This window comes from Saccopteryx bilineata, chromosome 5 (genome assembly GCF_036850765.1).
Source record: "Saccopteryx bilineata isolate mSacBil1 chromosome 5, mSacBil1_pri_phased_curated, whole genome shotgun sequence".
Taxonomy (NCBI): Eukaryota; Metazoa; Chordata; class Mammalia; order Chiroptera; family Emballonuridae; genus Saccopteryx; species Saccopteryx bilineata.
In genome coordinates this window covers 127113620-127136609 of record NC_089494.1, presented here as the reverse complement: position 1 = coordinate 127136609, position 22990 = coordinate 127113620, and the positions used below count along the sequence as shown (strand labels likewise).

The 22990-nt window shown below is 41.3% G+C and overlaps 1 protein-coding gene and 1 non-coding gene across 4 annotated transcripts in view; both read right to left on the bottom strand.

Annotated features, from left to right (window-relative positions):
• CCNY (cyclin Y) overlaps nt 1-22990 on the bottom strand; it is a 187903-nt gene that overhangs the window by 118944 nt on the left and 45969 nt on the right. The window lies entirely within an intron of this gene.
• On the bottom strand, nt 13375-13507 carry LOC136307209 (small nucleolar RNA SNORA36 family). Its single transcript, XR_010725877.1, has one exon. It is a non-coding gene; the product is annotated as a small nucleolar RNA SNORA36 family (small nucleolar RNA).

Genomic DNA, 22990 nt, shown 5'->3' with positions numbered 1-22990 from the left:
AAATACAAACATAAATAAATAAATAAATAAATAAATAAATAAATAAATAAATAAAGCAAGCAAGCAAGCAAGCAAACTCTGGCAGGCACTTCCTGAGACAAAGGTGGGTGTGAATTTGGGAAAGAAATCAGATTACTTCCAAAGAAGGCATCACTGACGAAGGAGCTTCAGAGGGTGGGGCTGCTGCCATCAATATCCCACAGAAGCATTTCCTAAGGAAAGCTCTTCCCACAACTCTAAGCTATGAGTGCCCAGGCCAACCCTAGGTACAGGACTGGCCTGAAGACACCTCAGTGCATGAGTGTACAGATCCAGACAGACCCAAGTTGTGTCCAAGTTACACTTCAGAGAGTTGTGATCTGCATCAACCCCACTTCCTCCACTGCAGGCCCCTCCCATCTGTTTATCTTACCAGACATTACAAAGCCAAGTAGCTATCCTGCTAAAACACTAGCAGGAAGCACTTCTTTAACTAGAATCGGTGAAGTGAGTTGTTATAATTCATTGTTTCTGAAAGTGGTCTGTGGAACATCGTATTGCACATGCCTCACAGAAAGAGGATTCTATAGTTAAATATGTTTAGATAATGTTGACTAATATATATATTGGTCTCTCTATAAAAATATATATAGTTTTTGGCCCTGGCCGTTGGCTCAGCGGTAGAGCGTCGGCCTGGCGTGCGGGAGACCCGGGTTCGATTCCCAGCCAGGGCACATAGGAGAAGCGCCCATTTGCTTTGCCACCCCCACCCCCACCCCTTCCTCTCTGTCTCTCTCTCTTCCCCTCCCGCAGCCAAGGCTCCACTGGAGCAAAGATGGCCCGGGCGCTGGGGATGGCTCCTTGGCCTCTGCCCCAGGCGATAGAGTGGCTTTGGTTGCGGCAGAGCATCGCCCCCTGGTGGGCAGAGCGTCGCCCCTGGTGGGCGTGCCGGGTGGATCCCGGTGGGGCGCATGTGGGAATCTGTCTGACTGTCTCTCCCGTTTCCAGCTTCAGAAAAATACAAAGCCTGACCTGTGGTGGCACAGTGGGTAAAGCATCGACCTGGAATGCTGAGGTCGCTGGTTCGAAACCCCTGGCTTGCCTGGTCAAGGCACATGTGGGAGTTGATGCTTTCTGCTCCTCCCCCCCTTCTCTCTCTCTGCCTCTCTCTATCTCTCTCCCTGTGTACCTTCTCTCTAAAATGAATAAATAAAATCTAAAAAAAAAAAAAATTAAAAATTAAAAAAAGAAAAATACAAAAAATATATATATATAATTTTTAAAATCATATTAAAAGTTCAGCAAAGTGTTATAGGAAAGAAATCTGCTTTACTCTAAGACAGGGTCTGCCAAATTTATTTGACAAAGAAACATTTATCCTGACTAAAATGACTATTTCCCAACACTGAGGACAATTGTTAAAACTGAGGATTCTTGGGCCCCACTCTAATCTGTTGATCAAAATCTTTAAGGGAGGGATAATGTCATTTTATAAGCACCACAGATGACTTATCAGTTCACTGTGGAAAATACTGACAAATTTAGCATTATGCCAGAACCACTATTTTCTGTTTAAAATTTCTCTAAGAGGTTTCCAGTTTGATTTCCTTATTTAAAGTTAATATTATTCATTTAAAGAACTAAGGATAGAGAGTATAGTATTCTTATTGTTCCTAAGTATTCACAGCAGTAGTTTCTTCAGCCTTTGGGTTTTTCTGACTAGGTTAATGATAATCATTATTACAACACCTGAGCCCTTCAATGTATTTTCTCCCACAGTTTTTTACAACAACCTTATGAGAAAAGTACTACGATTTTCCCCATTATGAGAAAATAGGTAGCAGGCTAAAGAAGTCTGAGTTATCGCCCTAAGTCAGAGTTCCTCAACCTCAGCACTAATGACATTTTGGGCTGGATAATTCTTTGTCATGGGTGGGAGGCTGCCCAGGGCACTGCAAGAGGTATAGAAGCATCCCTGCCTCTACCCACAAGATGCCAGTAGCACCTTCCCTCTTGTGGTGACAACTAAAATGTCTGCAGACCTTGTCAAATGCCCCCTGGAGACAAACTCAGAAAACTCTACCCTAAGTGATACTAAAGGTAAGGCCAGCAGAGCCCAAACTCTCACCATTCAAGTGTCTCCACCAGTCTCACCAAGAGTAACATTACCTCTGTGTGCTTCTAAGCCGAGGGCTCACAGGCCCTGTGGGAACTGTCGCTGCCTGTCTCATAGCCGGTGGGCAATGAAGAAGGGGGATTGAAGAAACTCATCAAATGCCCAAGTGTGATAAAGATGCACCAAGTGCTAACAAATCCTGGTAGAGTCATCCCTTAATACAAGCAATGTGTGTCTTCCTACCCTGTATGCAGCACACACAAAAAATTTCCTATCTGTTCACTTAACAGTGAGTCACAGAAAAAGTGTTCTGCCTACAACGGCACACCCAGGAAGGATCATTTTGTAATACACACCCCTTATATAAAAAAACTGTTTTCAAAAAAGTTTTCATATAAAAATATTATTTTCTTGTTCTTTAGTATAATCAATTTTAAAATGATAAATTTCGATTTTACAGACATAATGCAAATTTAGAACATTTCACATATGAACTATAATTTGCACTTACCAAACAAATCTACTACACATCAAAGTTTGCATGTTTACTGTTTTAATATTTAAGCAGCAACAAACACTTCAAGTGGTCAAACGGAATGGCAGAAACTATAAACTTTAATAATACTACAATTGTTCATTTAAAATCTACTGTTTAAATGCAGAAATATGTAGTACCACAGAGGTTAAATGCACGAAGACTGAGCAAGCCTGAACAATCCTTACTCTTAAAAATCTTCTCTCAAGATGAATGCATGTAGCTGAGTCCCCATATGATGGGACCAACTGTATAATTAGGAGCCTCTACTTCCATTGGTATACAGTGTCTATTAAAACATAAGTATCAAAACGCACTCATTTGAAGCTTACATATTATTAAAATTCAAGTTACTATAAATATTTAGAGCATACACCAACAAAATATTTTTGTTGGAGGAGTATGTTATTACCAACAATGTTTAGAATGGCAGGCACAATTTTAGATGTTAGACTTTGCAGATGAACTTTTGTATGGTTTATTATTGTTATAAATTCTCTATAGACACTGAACTCCTTCATCACCTGACCTGGAGCTGACTAATCCCACCACCGATCCTTGGTACAACCCAGTCTTTACTGCAGGGTTAAATGGTACTCAGAAATTTCAAGCCCATAAAGTAGTTGGGTGCAAAAGAATAATGCAAAGAAAGAAGTCACAAGAAAATGACCATGAAAGAAACAAGTAGATCTCCTGGCCCACTTATAGTCAGACTCAGGCTTATTGCACACATCGGACAAGTGGGCACATCTGTGGGCAGTGTGATGGAGAGGGTTAGAACAAAGGCCCTGAATGGTGGCTGCTGGCGTGTGGCTCAGGGCAAGGTATGGCATCTCTCTAGACCTCCGTTTTCTCACTTTTAAGATGGAGCTGTAATACCATCTGCTGCATAGTGAGGAATGAAACCAAAGTCAGAGACTGTGTGTAGCAGCTATACCTGGGCAACACCTTGAAATGACTGAATCCAGGTAATGAATATAGAGAGATTCATTATATTATTCTCTTTCCTTCTGTATACTTTAAAATTTTTTCAAAATAGATGTTTGAACCAAGTTGTTATTGTTATGTTCTCATATATATGAAACAAAAAGAAATAAGGTTGGCTAAGAACCCTTTGGGCTCTAATACCTCATTATGTATCCCATACTGGGAAGGGGGCTCAATTCCTAGGTTTAATAAATCAGGAGTGCAGCTGAAAGGGAAGGGCATCCCAGAAATAAATTCTGACCACCAGTCATCTCCTAGTGACCACTGCATCATCGATGCCTCACCCATAAGCACTTCAGTTCTATGATGCCGGATGACTCCAGGCATTCGTTTCAAAACACCAACCAAAATCGGACCAGCATTTCTGGATCCAAGCCCTCACTGATCTGAGACTAATACTAGCCCAAGAAATAACTGGAATCTTTCCACTTTTCATGGATCGGACACCAGCACAAGACACAACAATCATGAGGACTGTTCTGAGTGAGGGAAAAAACCCCAAAATGCTGTATGAATTAAATATAAAACACACTACCAATGATTCTAAGGCATTCCATACTGAGGAAAGAATGGGCATTCATCACTATCTGTTCATTAGACAAATGAAGGAGCAAAATGTCACAGCAAAACTCAGAGGATATACTTATAAACCAGAGAAAACACCCAAGATCAGACAAAAGTACCTTCCATGTAGCTGGAGTGGGTGATGGCCTGAACGTGCACAATATACACAGTTAGATAAAACTGTAGACAGCAGCTCAGCCAGATCAAAACAGGAAAAAACATTCCAGTACATTTGACTTGAGAAAACATCATAAGAGCTAAGAGCACATGTTTCTGACAGACTACACTGGCCTCAGCAAAGTCATCTTCCAAAACAGAACAAACAACAAACACATCACTTCTTGAGTGCCAAGGGACCCTCAAGAGCACCATCAACCTTCCTCTCCACTAAAGCAACGTGACAATGAAAGCATGTTTTAAGAGAACATAAGCCTCAATGATGACACCATCCATAATACTAAAAACATCTGCTAGAGTTCATGTCCTACAGGCTTCCAAAAACCATCTCCCAAGTATAACCTAATCAACAGTGAGGAGCCACTGAGCCATTTCACCTGCAGATGTTGTAAAGTACCAAAAAGCTACAGAATTAATATTAATATTTTAGGAGGCTTGGAGAACATTTTATTAATTTGGGTTAAGGTGTGCAGAGAAATTGTGAGAATAGTCTCTGTATTGTATGATTAGCATAACCAGGATGGCTCTTGCCATTGTATTGTAAATGAAAAGGGAAGGAAAGCATAGATTCCCTGACATTCCACAACACCTGTGGGGAAAGGAGTGAATGGCTAGCCAGGTGCAGGAAGGGAAAAGCCAAAATAAACCTTTTCTTATAACTATGAGCCATTTGCGGGCATTTGTCCCCACGGAAACTACCTCTCTTATGTAAATGCATGTGGTTAATACCTCTGACTCTGGACAGAGAGATGGCGGATGAACACTAGAAAATATAGGAAGGCCTTTTAATATGTAAAGAGATATCTTTCTACCATTGTGTTGACTTGTAAATTTTGTTTTCTCCAAAATGATGTATGGTTTGCAAATTGAACGTGGTCCTATCATGTTAAAGGACATATGACTATAACCAATAGCGGTAAGGGGCTCCTAATTGCAATTTTTGCTTCTGTACTTCCCACTTACAAAACTATAAAAACTAAGTAGAACAAAGGGCCAGCGTGCTCTCCGTCAGAGTTCCCGCCGCTTGGCCAAGCTAGACAATAAAACTTTAATGTGTAAACGACGGACCTTGCTCCTGTCTTCCATATTTCAGGTCCCTCCGAATTTGGATTAACAAACAGTTTTCCAAGTTCAAAAAGTCCTATCACCGAGTAGCCCTCCTCCTACTGTAAAGTGGTCAGCAATCGGGGAAGGTCATGTGAGGAACCCACACCTGGGAACTTTGGCTAGAACCCGCCCACAACCATGTGCGCCAAAAGAAACTTCCCAGGAGTCCTTTGGAAAAGAGCGACCGTCTGCCAGCCAGTGAGATTTTGCTACGTCACATTAGCTTGACCACCCTAGAGGACCCCTTTAAATTTGCCCCACGCGTCTCTCTGCATGATTTTTCTGACCTCCATCTCCCGGGCCAGTGAATCTCGTCCGAGAAGTGCTGTATTCAATAAAGCTTTAGCTTATCCACACTTGGTGGCTATGCCCCTTCCTTCTTCCTCAGAGGGGAAAAATACCTTATACCTACAACCTATGACTCACTGGCGTGCCTTTATTCTGCACAACCTGCATCATGGGGTAGAGCTTGCTAAGTACTACAATGCCTAGATGGGGATGGCTATGATCCCCTTCCTGTGTGCTGAAATGAGATTTCAAATCCTCCAACAGAGTGCTGGCCCAAATTAACTTTCTTCCTAACAACTCCCAGGGTAAAACTGGACTGGGATGGATAACAAAGAGAATCAAGTTCTCAAGTCAGCCACATCCCTGCATCCACAGCTTTCCTCCACCCCTTCCTCATCTTTCCCACACATTTCCCTTTGTTCCCAGAGTCTACCATTCTAAATCAACCAGCACAGCAAAGGAAATGTGGAGTTACAGGATATGTAAAGCTGAGTCATGCAGGGTGGTAACACAGCTAAATCCACAAATCCTTCCAGCCACTCCTTTATCCCTCCCTTACCACTAAACTGCTAGCTGCTATGTCTCTGCAGAAAGACGTTTCCCAGTAATACAATCTGGCTCCTTTTCACCATTTGACTGCTGACAGTTCTCAAAGCCCTACCACCTCCCACCTTCCCTTTCTGCCCACGTTTGGGCAAGCTGGCAAGAAAGCCTGGTGCTCCCTCCTTTGGCATATGCAGGAGATCCAAACCACCCAATTCCAGACAAGTGGGCAAGGAAGTCCTAAGCAGATCTCACCTCTAAACACTGTATAAGCCAAGCCAGTCAGTCTCCTTTCCCTGCTCTCTCAAGACACTTCAGCCTGCTCAAGAGCCTCAAAACTTCATTATGTGAATAAGATCTTTCATACTCTCTTGGTGTGAATGTTGCCCCATCAGCCTTTGACATATGAACTATACTTTGGATGGGATTCCATCTATGCTGAGTGTGGTTACTGCATTTCCAACTGAAAGCTCCTGTCTACTCCTGACTTCAACCTATATCTGAGCAAGGGAGCCAGAGCCACTCAGCACACCAGATTCTCCACTGTCTGCCTTGACTGTAGCCATGAGTACCCCCCTCACAAATAAAACAAGCCTAGCTTGGTTACAAACACACACACATCTATCAGGAGGCAGGAGGCCTGAGGACTGGTGCCTATCTGTAGGAGACTGCAAGCTGGCAAAGCTCTCTCAGTTTAAGGCTTAAGCTAAAGCAGGGGTCGGGAACCTATGGCTCACGAGCCAGATGTGACTCTTTTGATGGCTGCATCTGGCTCGCACACAAATCTTTAATAAAAAAATGTTAAAAATATAAAACATTCTCATGTATTACAATCCATTCATTTCCTACTGCTCATGTTCATGGTTGCGGGTGACTGGAGTCAATTACAGCTGTCCTCCAGGACAACATCAAATTTTTATTGGATAATGCATAACATACACGGGTCGTTGTATGGCTCTCATGGAATTACATTTTAAAATATGTGGTGTTCATGGCTCTCTCAGCCAAAAAGGTTCCCAACCCCTGAGCTAAAGGCTAAAGCTCTCCCCTACAACTCCATATTGGCTATGAAGCTGAGTATTTCTACTGGTCTCATCCAACCACCTCACTTGCTTGATTAAGCTGCTAAAGGCTAAGTTCTTCCCCACAACTGTTTGTTTCAGTTGGTAAAGGCAATTTACATGCTCTTCTCCACACTTCCGTTAGCTGTTTGCCCTTTGTTTTATGAAGTTAAGATGTTATGCAAGGTAGAGACGTTTCTGCACTTGGGAGAATTCTTGGGTTGCCTTGGAAATGTGACTTTGTATCAGAGATCTCTTTGATTTGCTAATGACTGCTTTGCCCTATAAAAGGGTTTGGGGGTGGAGACTTGCTCTTGCAAGAGATCAGTTGTGCAGAGACCTCCCAATCCCATCCTTTTTCTCCCTGAATTTATTTCTCATTCTGCACCATTCTCACTCAGGACCTGGACAATTATTAGCCACGCTGGTCCACAGCACCTATCTGATAGATATGTGTATTCCAAACTGCCCTCTTGATGTTCCGCTTATCTGTCAGACCTCACCCTTACTGGACTATCACCCCTGAGACAGAGGAATTCCGACAAGCTGCCCCAAAGAGGGGCTCTGGACACACCAGGACTTTTGATTCAACACCCACATGCTCAAAATTCTTCTTGACCCCATATAATTTGTCTCCCTAGCTCGTACTGGTGCTCTTCTACCCGGGAGAAGTGCCCGGCAGGGTTCCTTTCTTTCTTTCAATAAAGCCTGTTACTCTGGTCTTTTGGACTCCCATGGATTCCAACACTATCCACCACTGACTACCCATTTGACCTTAGAATAATACTGATGAGTCTCATTTTCTACACCACCGGTCTAATTAGATCATGGTGAGCATCAAATCAGGCAGGATATGAGACATTACACTGAGAACTGTCATGCCAACAAACGTACAGCCCCGAGATGGTGGTCCTTCTCTCTCTCAGACACCTAGCTCTGCTCCCACTGGCTCCCGCCTATCTCTGCTGGTAAGGCTTTTGTGGGAAGCTTCTAGTTCGCTAAAACAAAACAAAACAAAAAACCCTCCTAACTCTCATTACACATATACCCCCCAGTATAAAAAATAATAACAGAGCCTGACCAGGTGGTGGCACAGTGGACAGAGTGTCGGACTGGGCCGCAGAGCACCCAGGTTCGAGAACCTGAGGTCGCCGGCTTGAGCACAGGATCACTTGGTCTGCTGTAGCCCCCCAGTTGAGGCACACATGAGAAAGCAATCAATGAACAACGAAGGTGCCACAACAAAAGAATTGATGCTTCTCATCTCTCACCTTCCTGTCTGTCTGTCCCTATCTGTCCCTCTCTCTCTCTGTCATAAAAAAAATAAATAAAATAATAATAACAACAATAACAGAGAACTCAGTAACCCCTTCTAAGAAAAAAACCTACATAAGTAGGTTAACATCAGGCCAAATCTCTTACAGTGTAAAACACTAAAGATCACATATCACAGGCACATCCACCAAGGCCAACATCTGGGGTCCCCTTCCAACCCAAGTCCTTTATAAGAAGAGAGTATCTTGGTCAAAATCCAGAGACTCAATCTACTCAACCTACCGTAAGAAAGCAACTTCTCCCACTTACAACAGCACTTTCATAATAAGGAAACACTCAGAAGCCAAACAGATGTCCATTCTGAAAAATTTAAATATAACAACAGCCACTTCCAGCTTAGTTATCCAAATATGAGGGTTGGGATCAAGTGTACAAAAACCCTTCTAACTCTTTGATTATGGCTCCAATACTTATGACCTTTCAGTCACCAAATTAAAAACAAACAAACAAGACATTGTTCAAAGTGCTGAGAAGCCAGGACTTAATGTAGAAAAGGATCAAGCAGAACGCAGAGTACTGGCTGCAGCTTTGGCACTGGTTGATCTGGAAGGTGCTGCTCAGCCCCATGTCTCAGCTACCTCAAGTTGTGATACTATGCAGAGGACAGCCGATGCTCCCTCCCACTGCACTAGCATCCGCGCTCTGCCTGTATGTCCAAATAGAAACATGGGCCAACTCCTGGAAAGAGCTGACTTTTGGAAATCATACATACTGCACCTGCCTGAAACATCTTCATGAGCTCAAGCATCACCTACAAAATCCTCTAAGATCTAGATAAACAGCCAAATGTCAAATATGCAAATTCTTCAGTTATCTAGGACACCTAAGGAAAATGTCATTTTCCATGAAAGTTACCAAAAAAGCACTATCTGATAAATTATACATCCAGGAAAGCAGCCTCTCTCCCTGAGCATCCAGACTCTTTAACAATCCCAGCCCACAGGAGTTCATACATTCATTACATTATTTACCCAAGTCCTGCTCCCTTTGAGGCACTGACCCCAGTACTAGTGATGAAGAGATAAGGGCCTGGACCAAGAAAGACAGAACTATGAAGACTTCTAATACAACAGTATCAGTTTAGTATTACTGTACTTAACATCAACGATGTGCCGTCCAGCAGTTCTCAAAGCTGATTCCTCAGTCCCCAGGGTTCCCCAAGTTTTCAGGGGTCTGCAGGGTAAAAACTAATTGCACTTTAATACTAAGACTGTTTTCCCATTTCATTGTGTTAACATCTGCAGTAATGGTACAAATACATAACAGGTAAAACTGTTGACACCTCTGGGAAGTCAAACTAGTGACAGCAAACTGTACCAGCAGTGACTTGTCTTCTTCACCTCATGCACTGATGTGAGGAGAAAGGCCAGTTTTGCTTAACAGTGCCTTTGATAAAATTGTGAGGATTATTAATTTTATTAAATCTCTACCCTTGCAGACATATCTTTTTAATATTTTGTGTGATAAAATGAAAAGTATTTCAACGGACAGACTGAGGAAAGTACTTGAAACACATGGTGACTGTGTGCACTGTGAGCTAGAACAGCACCTTTTTCACCCGAACACCATTTTTACCTGAAAGAACAATAATAAACAATGGTTTATTCAGATTTGAATGTTCATTAACTTTTGAAAAATGTTTAACAATGTTAAACTTAAATATTTATTGCCAATAATAAATGCAAGCTTTTACCTAGAAGTTAGAGCTCTGAAAAACTCTTATCTGCCACAATAACCTTGATGCTTCCCAATAATGAAGACTTTCTGACAAGCAAAGTGTAATTTCAGGTAGAGAGAGAAAATATGGCAACATCTAGAAGATCTACAGAACTAAGTAAACCAGTATTTTCCAAATGATCAAACTAAGAAGTTACAAAATCTTGCATGGGTAAAAAAAATCCATTCAAAGTACAAGCAAGATCAATAAATTTGTAATGGAACAATAAATTGCTTTAGATTTCATACTGCAACTACCTTTAATAAACTACCACCTATCAAGTCCAAAGACTATCCACATTATATAAAAAAGGATATAAAAAAATACTCCCAACCACACCACTACCATCATACCCAATGAGAAAGGTTGAAAGTTACTCATCTAAGATCAGAAACAAGACAAGGATGCCCATTCTTCTCTCCAATCCTATTCAACACAGGACTGGAATTCCTAACCAGTGCAATCAGGCAAGAGGAAGAAAAGCAAATCAGAACTTGAAAGGAAGAAGTAAAGTTGGCTCTATTTGCAGATGACATAATTTTTTATAGAGAAAAATCTTAAGATTCCACCAAAAAATTCAGTGAAAAAGTTAATATGTAAAACTCAGTAATTTTTTTATACACTAACAATGAATTATCTGAAAAGTAAAACAATGCCACGTGTATGCCACTTTATGATGTCACTTAGCAAAACCCACGTTTAATCCTTGGGATATGGAAGGAGACAAATGGGCTTCAGAGTGTGTGTGGCAGTTAAAGAAAGAATACCTTCATTTTTGGAACTGCATATTTAGCTGTTTTGGAATGCAATTGTTCCCTTACTGAGTAAAATTGCTGCAGTCGCATCACAATATTCAGTGGTGAAACCCTGCTTGTTACTGTCATTCACATTCCTTTTTGTTTAGATTCATAATAAAGTTGTATTTCAAATATCAAAAATGATCCCACTTAAAATAGCATCAAAAAGAATAAAATCCCTAGGAATAAATCTAATCAAAGACATAAATCTCTACACTGAAAACTACAGAACTTTAATGAAAGAAATCTAAGACATAAACAAATGAAAAGGTATCCTCATATTCATGGACTGGAAGAATTAAATTATTAAAATGCCCACAGTACCAGGCCCTGGCCGGTTGGCTCAGTGGTAGAGCGCCAGCCTGGAGTGCAGGAGTCCCCAGTTTGATTCCCGGCCAGGGCACACAGGAGAAGCGCCCATCTGCTTCTCCACCCCTCCCCCTCTCCTTCCTCTCTCTCTCTTCCCCTCCTGCAGCCAAGGCTCCATTGGAGCGAAGTTGGCCTGGGTGCTGAGGATGGCTCTATGGCCTCTGCCTCAGGCACTATAATGGCTCTGGTTGCAACAGAGCAATGCCCCAGAGGGGCAGAGCATCTCCCCCTGGTGGGCGTGCTGGGTGGATCCCGGTCGGGAGCATGCGGGAGTCTGTCTGAACATGCCCATAGTATCAAAAGCTATCTATAGTTCAATACAATCCCTATTAAGATTCCAAACGCATTTTTTACAGATAGAAAAAGAAATTCTAAAATTTACATGGAATAACAGAGATCCTCAATAGCCAAAGCAATCCTAAGAGAGAACAAGCGAGAGACATCACACTTTTTGACTTGCAGCTATATTACAAAGCTACAGTAATCAAAACAGTATGGTTCTAGCAGAAAAACAGACACACACAGAACAATGGACAGAATAAAGCTCCAAAATAAACCTAAGCATATACAGTCAATATTTGACAATGGAACCAAGAATATACAATTAAGAAAAGACAGTCTCTTCAATAAATAGTGGTGAGAAAACTGAATACTCATATGCAAAAGATTAAACTAGACCCCTACCTTATACTTCTCACCAAAATTAACTCAAAATGACTTAAAGACTTCAAGTAAGACCTGAAACCATGAAACTCCTAGAAAACATAGGGAAAAAAGCTCCTTGAGCCTGACCAGGCGGTGGCGCAGTGGACAGAGCGCCGGACTGGGATGCCAAGGATCCAGGTTCAAGACCCCGAGGGCACCAGCTTGAGCAAAGGCTCATCTGGTTCGAGCAAAAGCTCATCAACTTGGACCCAAAGTCACTGGCTCAAGCAAGGGGTTACTCAGTCTGCTGAAGGCCTGCGGTCAAGGCACATATGAGAAAGCAATCAATGAACAACTAAGGTGTCACTGTGCAACGAAAAACTAATAATTGATGCTTCTCATCTCTCCTTTTCTGTCTGTCTGTCCCTGTCTATCCCTCTCTCTGTAAAAAAAAAAGCTCCTTGACATGAACTACTTTTTGGATATGACACCTAAAGAACAAACAATAAAATCAAAAATAAACAAATGAGGACTCCACCAAACTAAAGAGTTGCACAGCAAAAAATAAAAATATGTATGTATGTGTATGTGTGTGTGTTTGTGTGTGTGTGTGTATATACATCTCTCTCAACAAAATCAAAAGGCAGCTTACTGAATGTGAGAAGACATTTGCCAATAATACATCCAATAAGGGATTAATATCCAAAATATATTAAGAACTCAATAACAACAATAAATAATCCAACTTAAAAATGGGCAAACAACCTGAACATTTTTCCAAAGAAGATATACAAATGGCCATCAGGTAAATGAAAAGGTACTGAACCTCATTAATATCAGTGAAATGCAAATCAAAACCACAGTAAGCTGTCACCTCACACCTGATAGAATGGCTATTATCATGAAGACAAGAAATAATACGGGTTGGTGAAGATGTGAAGAAAAGAGAACCCTGTGCACTGTTGGTGGAACTGTAAGTTGGTACAGCCACTATGAAAAACTGTGGAGGTTCCTCAAAAAATTTAAAGTAGAACACCCAGCAATTCTACTTCTGGGAATATATCCAAAGAAAACAAAAACACTATGTCAAAGAGATTATCTGCACCTCATATTCACAGTAGCATTCTTTTTTGTTTTTTTTTGTGTGTGTGCATGTTTACAGACCGGCAGGTAAAGGAATAGAGAAATTCTTTCTCTTCAATCATCTCCCCTAGCCTGTGCTTCAATGCCCCACAGTTTAATGAACAGAACAGAGAAGCTACCTGAACTGAACTCAACACTTTGGAAAACAGCAGCATTCTACGATAGCCAAGACATGGAAACAATTTAAGTGTCCATCAATGGATGAATGAATAAAGAAGTTGTAGCATACGTATAAAATAAATGAATATTATTCATCCATTAAAAAAAAAAGTAGGATACACTGCCATTTGAGACTACGTGGACGGCCCATGAAAACATTATGCTATGTGAATTAAGTCAGAAATAATAATCACATTTATACATATAATTTTAAAACACTCATAAAATAAAGAGATCAGATTTGTGGTTACCAGACGCAAAATGGGAAGTGAAGGAATTGTAGGAAGGTGATCAAAAGGTACAAACTCCTAGCTGTAAGAAAGAGAAGTAGGAAGAATGTAATGTATAACATGACAATTATAGTTAACCTTGCTGTATGGTATATTTAAAAGTTGTTAAGAGTGTAAATCCTAAAAGTTCTTATCACAAGGAAAAAAACATTTTCTTCTTTTTGTATCTATGAGATAAAAAAATGTTACCTAAACTTACTATGGTGGTCATTTTATAATATACTGCTCACAAAAATTAGGGGATATTTCAAAAGTAATATGAAGCTATAAAATATCCCCTAATTTTTGTGAGCAGTGTACATGCAAGTCAAGCCATTATGCTGCAAACCTGAAGCTTCTACTGTGTTGTACATCTATTATATTGTAACAAAATTGGAAAAATAGTACTTTTTAATTTAAAAAAAATACCTCCTTTTTTCCCAAGTACATCTCTGTATAGCTAGATTTTTTTCATATTTTTCAACAAAAGCAGTGCATCACAAAAGACTATAGAAGCACCTATGGGATTCTGCTTTCTATTAAACATATAATTTTAAAAGTACACTGTGTCTATAAAGTCATTGTGCACTTTTGACCGGTCACAGGAAAGCAACAAAAGACGACAGAAATGTGAAATCTGCACCAAATAAAAGGAAAACTCTCCAAGTTTCATACCTATTCAGTGCAGTTCGATGTGGGCTTACACACAGATTTTTTAGGGCTCCTTGGGTAGCTATCCCATATAGCCTCTACAGACTAGTCACTGATGGCCTACCAGAACGGGGTTTCTCCACCAAACTGCCAGTTTCCTTCAACTGCTTATCCCACTGAGTAATGTTATTCCTATGTGGTGGCGCTTCGTTATAAACATGCCGATATTCACGTTGTACTTTGGTCAAGGATTCGAATTTAGTGAGCCACAGAACACACTGAACTTTCCTCTGTACCGTCCACATCTCGACTGCCATGGCCGTGGGCTGCTCCACTGTATACACGGTGTTACGTCATCATCTGCACATGCGCACATGCTGCCGCATCATCCTACAGAATCTGGGAGGGTTTTTCTTTTATTTGGTGCAGATTTCACATTTCTATTGTCTTTTGTTGCTTTCCTGTGACTGGTCAAAAGTGCATCATGACTTTTCGGACACACTGTATAAGACAAAGGTATTCTTTTCACCAAATATTTTGTTTGATTTTACCATTTTTTATAAAAAATTTTATTTATGTTGCCCTGGCCAGATAGGTCCGTTGGTTAGAATATTGTCCCAAAGCACAGACGTTGCCAGTTCAATCCCTAGTCAAGGCACATACAAGAGCAGGCTGATGTTCCCGTCTCTCTCTGTCTCCCTTCCTCTCTAAAATCAATACAATAAAATTTTTTTAAATTTATGTTAATATCATAAGTATGTCATATTATTTTCATGTAAATATTTTTAAATTATTAATTTTAGTTTCTAATATGGCCTGACCAGGCAGTGGCACAGAGGACCCATGTTTGGAACCCCAAGATGGCTGACTTGAATGCAGGCTCATCTGCCTTGAGCACAGGGGTTACCAGCTTAAGTGTGGGATCATGGTCCCTGGCTTTAGCCTGAAGGGCTTGAAGCCCAAGGTCACTGGCTTGAGCAAGGGGTCACTGGCCCTGCTGGAGACCCCGGTCAAGGCACATACAAGAAAGCAATCAATGAACAACTAAGGTGCCTCCAACAAAGAATTGATGCTTCTCATCTCTCTCCCTTCTTGTCTGTCTGTCCCTATCTGTCCCTCTCTCTGTCTCTGTCTCACTAAAAAAACAACATATTTCTAATATGATAAATAGACAAGATTTCTGAGGTATTTAATAATTTTTATTAAGATATAATTCACATACCATAAAATTTATTACTTAGGCTTTCAATGGTTTCTAGTATATTCATAAGGTTGTACATCAGCATTATCCAATTCCAGAGTGTTTTGTCACACTAAGAAATCCCACTAGCAGTCACTCCCACTCTCCCCTCTCTTCTCAGTCCCTGGCAACTACTCACCTACTCTGGTTCCTAAGGATCTGTCTTGGCCTGACCTGTGGTGGTGCAGTGCATAAAGCGTCAACCTGGAATGCTGAGGTCGCTGGTTCAAAACCCTGGGCTTGCCTGGTTAAGGCACATATGGGAGTTGATGCTTCCTGCTCCTCCCTTCTCTCTCTCTCTTTCTCTCCTCTCTAAAATGAATAAAGTCTTTAAAAATTAAAAAAATATTAAAGCTTATGAATCTGTCTACTCTAGGTATCCCACATGAATGGAATCATACTGGATGCAATGTGTTTTCAAATACCATTCATGCTACAGCATGCATGTATCAGTACTTCTCTACTTTTTATGGCTAATATGCATAGATGCAACACATTTTGTTTATCCATTCATCCATTGTTGGACATTTGGGTGTTTCCACTTTTTGATTATTATGAATAATGCTCTTATGAACATTCACCTACAAGTTTTTGTATGAACATGTTTCAATTCTCCTTAGTATATACCTAGGAGAGAAAATGATGGGTCATAGGGTAGCTACGTTTATCTTGCTATCAGGAACCCAAACTGTTTTCTACAGTGACTGAATCATTTTACATTCCTGCCAACAAGTTATAGTGGATTCAATAATTTTTAACACTGTAAATGAAGTCCTGAGACCAAAAAATTTAACTGAGGAAATACTGAGATAAGACAGTTCCTTTCCTTAAGGAGGTCATGATGTACCACAGCTCAGACTTGGAGAAATGGATTCAAAAATCACCCCTAACTTTGAGGTGCAGTGTAGGTAGCAGCTTTCCTGCCCTCAGCCCACCCCCAAATACGGAGCAGTTTTCCATTCAGTTTCTTTTGTTGTAGGTGCCTATGGTTTATTCTCTCATTGCATCTTACTTCTATCCTTAGTGTCCCTTTCCTCCTGCTACCTGCCATGCTCCTGAGCTCCCCATCACACTGCCTACTACAGCACCAACAGGCAAGAAGAGCACTTCACTTTCTGCATTTAGGAAGCTCCTCTCAACACACCTATTATAGTCAGACGCCTCATTTCTTCACTTAAAATTTTTTTCAACTCTTTGTAAGTTTCAGTACTACTACAGAATTCCAAAGGTGGATTTGCTATAACTGAGGGTTTGCAATATTTACCACATTTGCAACGCAGTGAAAACTAAGGCCTAATTATACTGAAACCAAGTCTCAGGTGATTTTTAGAAAAGAACATGTCCCCCTGAATTTCACTACCTTAACAAAATTCAAAGAATATTACTGAGAATACTAAAAAATAGTGACCCCTTAAAGGTATAATCACAGAATTAAGAATGTGTTTTATAGTTTACACAACCCAAAAGCTTGTATTTTATATACCTTTTAACTGGAATAAAAGTATAAAGAAACTGCATCTTTTATGTGGTAAAATAATGACCTCCAACTCCAAAAATGTCCATGTCCTAATTCCCAAAACCTAGAATTATGTTATCTTTCTTGGCAACAGGGAATTAAGGTAGCAGAAAAAATTAAAGTTGCTCATCAGCTGACTTCAAAATACAGAGGTCAGCCTGGACGTTCCAGGTGGGCCAGAGTGAAGAGGAAGCAGAAGGTGAGATGAGAGAGGAACTCAACCACTGTGCTAGCTTTAAGGATGTGTCAAGGAATGGGAACAACTTCCAGGAGCAGGAATTGGCCAGGAAAGGGGCTTTTTCCTAGAACACCCTAAAAGGTACACAGCCTTAACAACCCGATTTTTGCACACGTGAGACCCACAGCTGACTTCCAACAATAATGTATTGTAAAATAATAAATCTGTGTTATGTAAGCCATTAAGTTTGTCATCAATGGATACAGTAGTAACAGAAAACTAATATACTATATTTTAAATCTTTTCCCTCCAGAAATTAATCTTTTAATATTCCTTCCCTGCCCCACTTCCAGCACCCTCCTCATTCCCTAAGAAGCACCAGCCAATCTAGCTACACTCTTCCTCCTAAACTTTCAACGGTCTTTCTGACAGTTTGAACCCTTATTCTTAAAAGCCCTTTTTCCTGTTAAATTATATGCATCGGGGTGCCTGCTTAGCACCACTTCCTAACAAGTGCTGGCAATATGCTTCTCTTTTGCATCCTGGTTTTAACAATCTAAATTTCTCACCTTTTTCACAGTTTGTCAGCATTATCTTGGCATATTCACCTATTTTCTAGAAACACATATATTAGAACCTCTAGCATGCTGGGAATATAAATAGTTTCAGAATGCATATCTGACAAACCAAGAAACCATTTACAAAGATCAAAGTTGCGCCACTATGCAACAGAATATTTTTAATTGGCTCAATTACAAAACAGCACCCCACATCTCAACACAATCTCTTGGTTGAAAGTGTTATTATTCACTGGTCTTTGTCACAAGACCTATTTCACAGCACTTAAAATTAGTGTGCACTCATTTATCATGATGGATAAAAAAAAACAAACCCATGTGACTGGCTCTGGAAATGAACAGAGTATTATTTTTTTGAAATATTTATACTGGTATGTCAAGTTCCCATAAAGCAAGCTTCTGTTCCTCTTTTTCTGTTAGAAGACGTGTATTCCTACTAATAAACTAGAAACATCAGCTACCCAACAACAATGTCAAATAAATTAAAAGTTATTAAGAAAAAAATTAACCACATGGTAATATTGCTTCTCTGGTTTCATAAGGTATATTATATGTACACTTTACATAGCTGCCCTACTAAAACTTTTAAGCCTCAGCATTTGTTCTGAAGAGGGCCAAAATATAAATCAGTATGTGCAGAGCTCTGTGGGCAAAAACAAAGCTAAGGAATTTTAATCAAGAAACTTTAATTTTATAAGCTTGCTTCTTGCTATAAAAGTAATAAATATCTATGTGTTATTTACAACTAGACACCAAGACAAAAAAGAAACACTGTACAAAATGACAGTATCAACCACGTGCATACTACTTTCCTAAAATAAATGCTTCTTCTGTGCAATCACAATGAAAAACATGAAACCATTATCTGCTCATGGCACTTGAGAAAACAGGATAACATAAGTCATGAAGGGGCACTCACTCCTCCTTACTGTATGAACTGTCCTACAACCAAGCGGAGCACGCCATCTCTGCACATGCTGAACTGGGGAGAAGCACACCAGCCTACTCTCCTTGCCCTTCATCACCATCCACAAGTTCAACCAAGCACTGCTGGCAAGCAAGACATGATCAACAACTGTGGTAAGGTCTACAGAGCAATTACTATGTGCCAGGCCTGGGGCCCACCTTTTTTAAAAGGTACATTTCAGTATCCCATGTTTGTAAATTATGAGAGCAACAGGATGTAAACAAACCCAGTGAGAAGCAGAGTCAGGGTTTAAAACCAAGCCTAACTCAGGCTTGTCCTCTGAGACTTAAATAAATTTTCTTACCACATTTTATTTTGTTTAAAATTATTCCGAGACTTTAAAATCCTTTCAGGTTTTTGACCTGTGGTGGCGCAGTGGATAAAGCGTGGACCTGGAAATGCTGAGGTCGCTGGTTTGAAACCCTGGGCTTGCCTGGTCAAGGCACATATGGGAGTTGATGCTTCCAGCTCCTCCCCATCTCTCTCTCTCCTCTCTCTCTCCCTCTCTGGCTCTCTCTCTCCCTTTCTCTCTCCTCTCTAAAATAAATTTTAAAAAAATCCTTTCAGGTTTTTAAAGCAGAGGAAAGAAAAGCATGAACAAAAATAACCATAATTTAAACAGTGTGCTTCAATTCGCTCTGACATAAGATATACAGTTAACTGACAGGTAATAAGACACCAAGTCAGGAAGAGTGGAAAGGGTAACCTCCGGCGAAAGCATAGCCAGCATGAGCAAAGGCACATCCACAAGAGCCAGAGAATATCCAAAGAATGACCAATGGAACAAAGACTCTGAGAAGGCAAGCAGCAAGAGACATGGCCAGAGAGATGACCTTAAGTCATGGCTTATGTACATCATGACCTCATGTACTGTGAAAGACTAGGCTTATGTCAGACTCATGAGTGGTCTCAGATTTTGCAGAGAAGGTAACACAACACAGACTTCAGGAGATCAGTCTTGGCAGAATGAAGTCAAGCCAGCCATGCACAATGCTAACAAGTGAAATTCCTCTTGCACCTGACAGAGGAAAATGAATGCAGCACTCACTCCCAAGCCTCATCCTCTCCTTCCTCATAGCAGCTCGTGGGATCTCTGGGAGGATGCCATCCTCTCCCTTCCCTTCCAGGCTGGCTCTTTAATGATTCTGAATCTTTCCCTCTATATTGGCTCCATCCTCTGAGCCTTCAAAACACATAGCATCTGCCACTTGGAACAAATAAACATGCCTTCTCACTTTGAAATCTCACAAATGCGTGTTCTGCCCTTGTTGCTGCACCCTTTGTCACCTTGAATGTAGTAATTTAGCTTCTGTCTCCACTGAAATCTTGAAGGAACACACCAAACTGCCATCAGTAAGTCCCCAAATGCAATGGAATCTACTTAGTCTTCATCAACAGGACTAAACACTACACTGTGGACCATCCTCTTCATCTTGACGCTCTTGCTTCGACTTTTGCGGCTGGCTCTCCTGCTTCCTGTCCTCTCTCACCACCCTTCTCTATTTTTTGCAAATCCCCTTGCCTTACTAACACAGGCACTGTGTTCTCAAGTCTTGTGCTAGGTCTCCATCCTGTGCTCCCTGCCTGTACCATGGACATAATGACGATATCTCTGCCTTGTCCTAAGCCTCCTAAAACGGGACTGGGGTGATAACACCTGTCACCCACTGCTACAGACTTGGCTTGAAAAGGTGAAGATGAGACATTTAGAAAGGCAGGTAGAAGTAAGGTTGCTAAGGGCCTCACAGCCAGGAAAGGTCAGTAAAGATCACTGAGGAGGGAACTTGTTCCAAGTACAGTATCTGAAGAAAAGATTGTGATAGATGGGTCAAAACACAGAGATGGAAGCAAGGAAGACCGCTTAGTCCAGCCACGGAAAATAAAGGCAGGAACTAGTGGGGCAACAGTGAAAATAGGATGAAAGGGGTTTGTGAGAGTCCAAGTTGAATGAATAAGAAGTGTTAGCTGTCCAGGATCCTGCATCTTCCATCAGCCAGTCACCAACCAGGATTCCCATCCCTGCTGTGTCCTCACAATGGGCAGGGCAGTCATACTACTGACATCAGCCTGTACAGTTCCTGCTCTGATGGGACACAGGGGTTCTGTGGGGAAAACAGGAAAAGAAATCCAGCCTCTCTTAAAAACTTCATAGAACAGCAAGTGAAATAACCAGCAATGGTTATTGGTTATTAGAACAGCTTCTATCCCAAGATTAAATAGGACATAGTGGACCAAAAAAGAAAAGTAGTATGTAGTATGGAGTATGAAGTACCTCACATCACTCGGCAAAAACAGAGCAGAAGATTCCTAATCATTATCACCCAAGGACTACCGTTAGCTAAGTCTATAATTACAATGTTCAATGCAGGCTTCACTGCTAGCCTGCTTCCAAGTACACAGCAAGTGCATATAAATGTCCAGAGAATATGAGTGGGGTGACATAGAATTCACTGCCCCCTTTGAGCAATACCCACACTAGTCAGTGACACAGTGACACCCTGGGGTGGCTGGGAGGCATGTAAGAGCTAAGGCTTTAGGGTAGTGGTCCCCAACCCCCAGGTTGCAGATGGGTACCGGTCTGTGGGCCATTTTGGTACCGGTCCACAGAGAAAGAATAAATAACTTACATTATTTCCGTTTTATTTATATTTAAGTCTGAATGAGGTTTTATTTTTCAAAAATTACCAGATTTTGGCCCTGGCCGGTTGGCTCAGTGGTAGAGCGTCGGCCTAGTGTGCAGAAGTCCCGGGTTCGATTCCCAGCCAGGGCAAACAGGAGAAGCGCCCATTTGCTTCTCCACCCCTCCCCCTCTCCTTCCTCTCTGTCTCTCTCTTCCCCTCCTGCAGTGAGGCTCCACTGGAGCAAAGATGGCCCGGGCGCTGGGGATGGCTCCTTGGCCTCTGCCCCAGGCGCTAGAGTGGCTCTGGTCACAGCAAAGCGATGCCCCAGAGGGGCAGAGCATCGCCCCCTGGTGGGCGAGCCAGGTGGATCCCGGTCCAGCGCATGCAGGAGAATGTCTGTCTCTCCCCATTTCCAGCTTCAGAAAAATACAAAAAAACGCACACCAGATTTCCTCTGTTACATCCATCTAAGACGCACTCTTGACGCTTGTCTCAGTCACATGATACATTTATCCCTCTCACCCTAAAGACCGGTCCGTGAAAATATTTTCTGACATTAAACCTGTCCGTGGCCCAAAAAAGGTTGGGGGACCACTGCTTTAGGGCAAATCATTGAGCAACTGACTATCAAGGCAGATTCCCCAGTCCCATGTCTGTAGATTCTGATTTAATAATCTGAGCTTTCAACTAGCCATCCAGGTAATTCTGATGCAGATAGCATATAGGTCATACTGGTTAAGTATTCTTTTTTTTTTTTTTTTAGTGAGGAGAGAGAGAAGCAGGGGAGGAACAGGAAGCATCAACTCCCATATATATATATATGTGCCTTGACCAGGCAAGCCTGAGGTTTGGAACCACGACCTCAGCATTCCAGGTCAAGGCTTTATCCACTGCACTACCACAGGTCAGGCACTGGTAAGTATTCTGAAAGGTGGTCAGTAAAGTTTCAAGTAACACAGGTCAGAATTCAAATGCATTTTATTAACATATTTGGTCACCTCTATTCTAATAATATATTGAATTCTCTAAGCTACAATTATGAAATACATGATAATGTGCAGAAGAATACTCAATTTTAATTGAGTATTAATAAGCTTAATCTCAGAAACATTTCAACTGCAATTTTTTATCTGTCGTTAGCTCACCTAAATTGGTTCAGCATACTAATATAAATCCCATGAAGAGGCCCTGGCCATTTGGCTCAGTGATAGAGTGTGAGCCCGGCGTGTGGAAGTTCTGGGTGTGATTCCCAGCCAGGGCACCCTTCCCCCTCTCCTTTCTCTCTATTTCTCTCTTCCCCTCCCGCAGCCAAGGCTCCATTGGAGAAAAGTTGGCCTGGGTGCTGAGGATGGCTCCATGGCCTCTGCCTCAGGCAGTAGAATGGCTCTGGTTACAACGGAGCAATGCCCCAGACGGCAGAGCATCACTCCCTATTGGGCTTCCTGGGT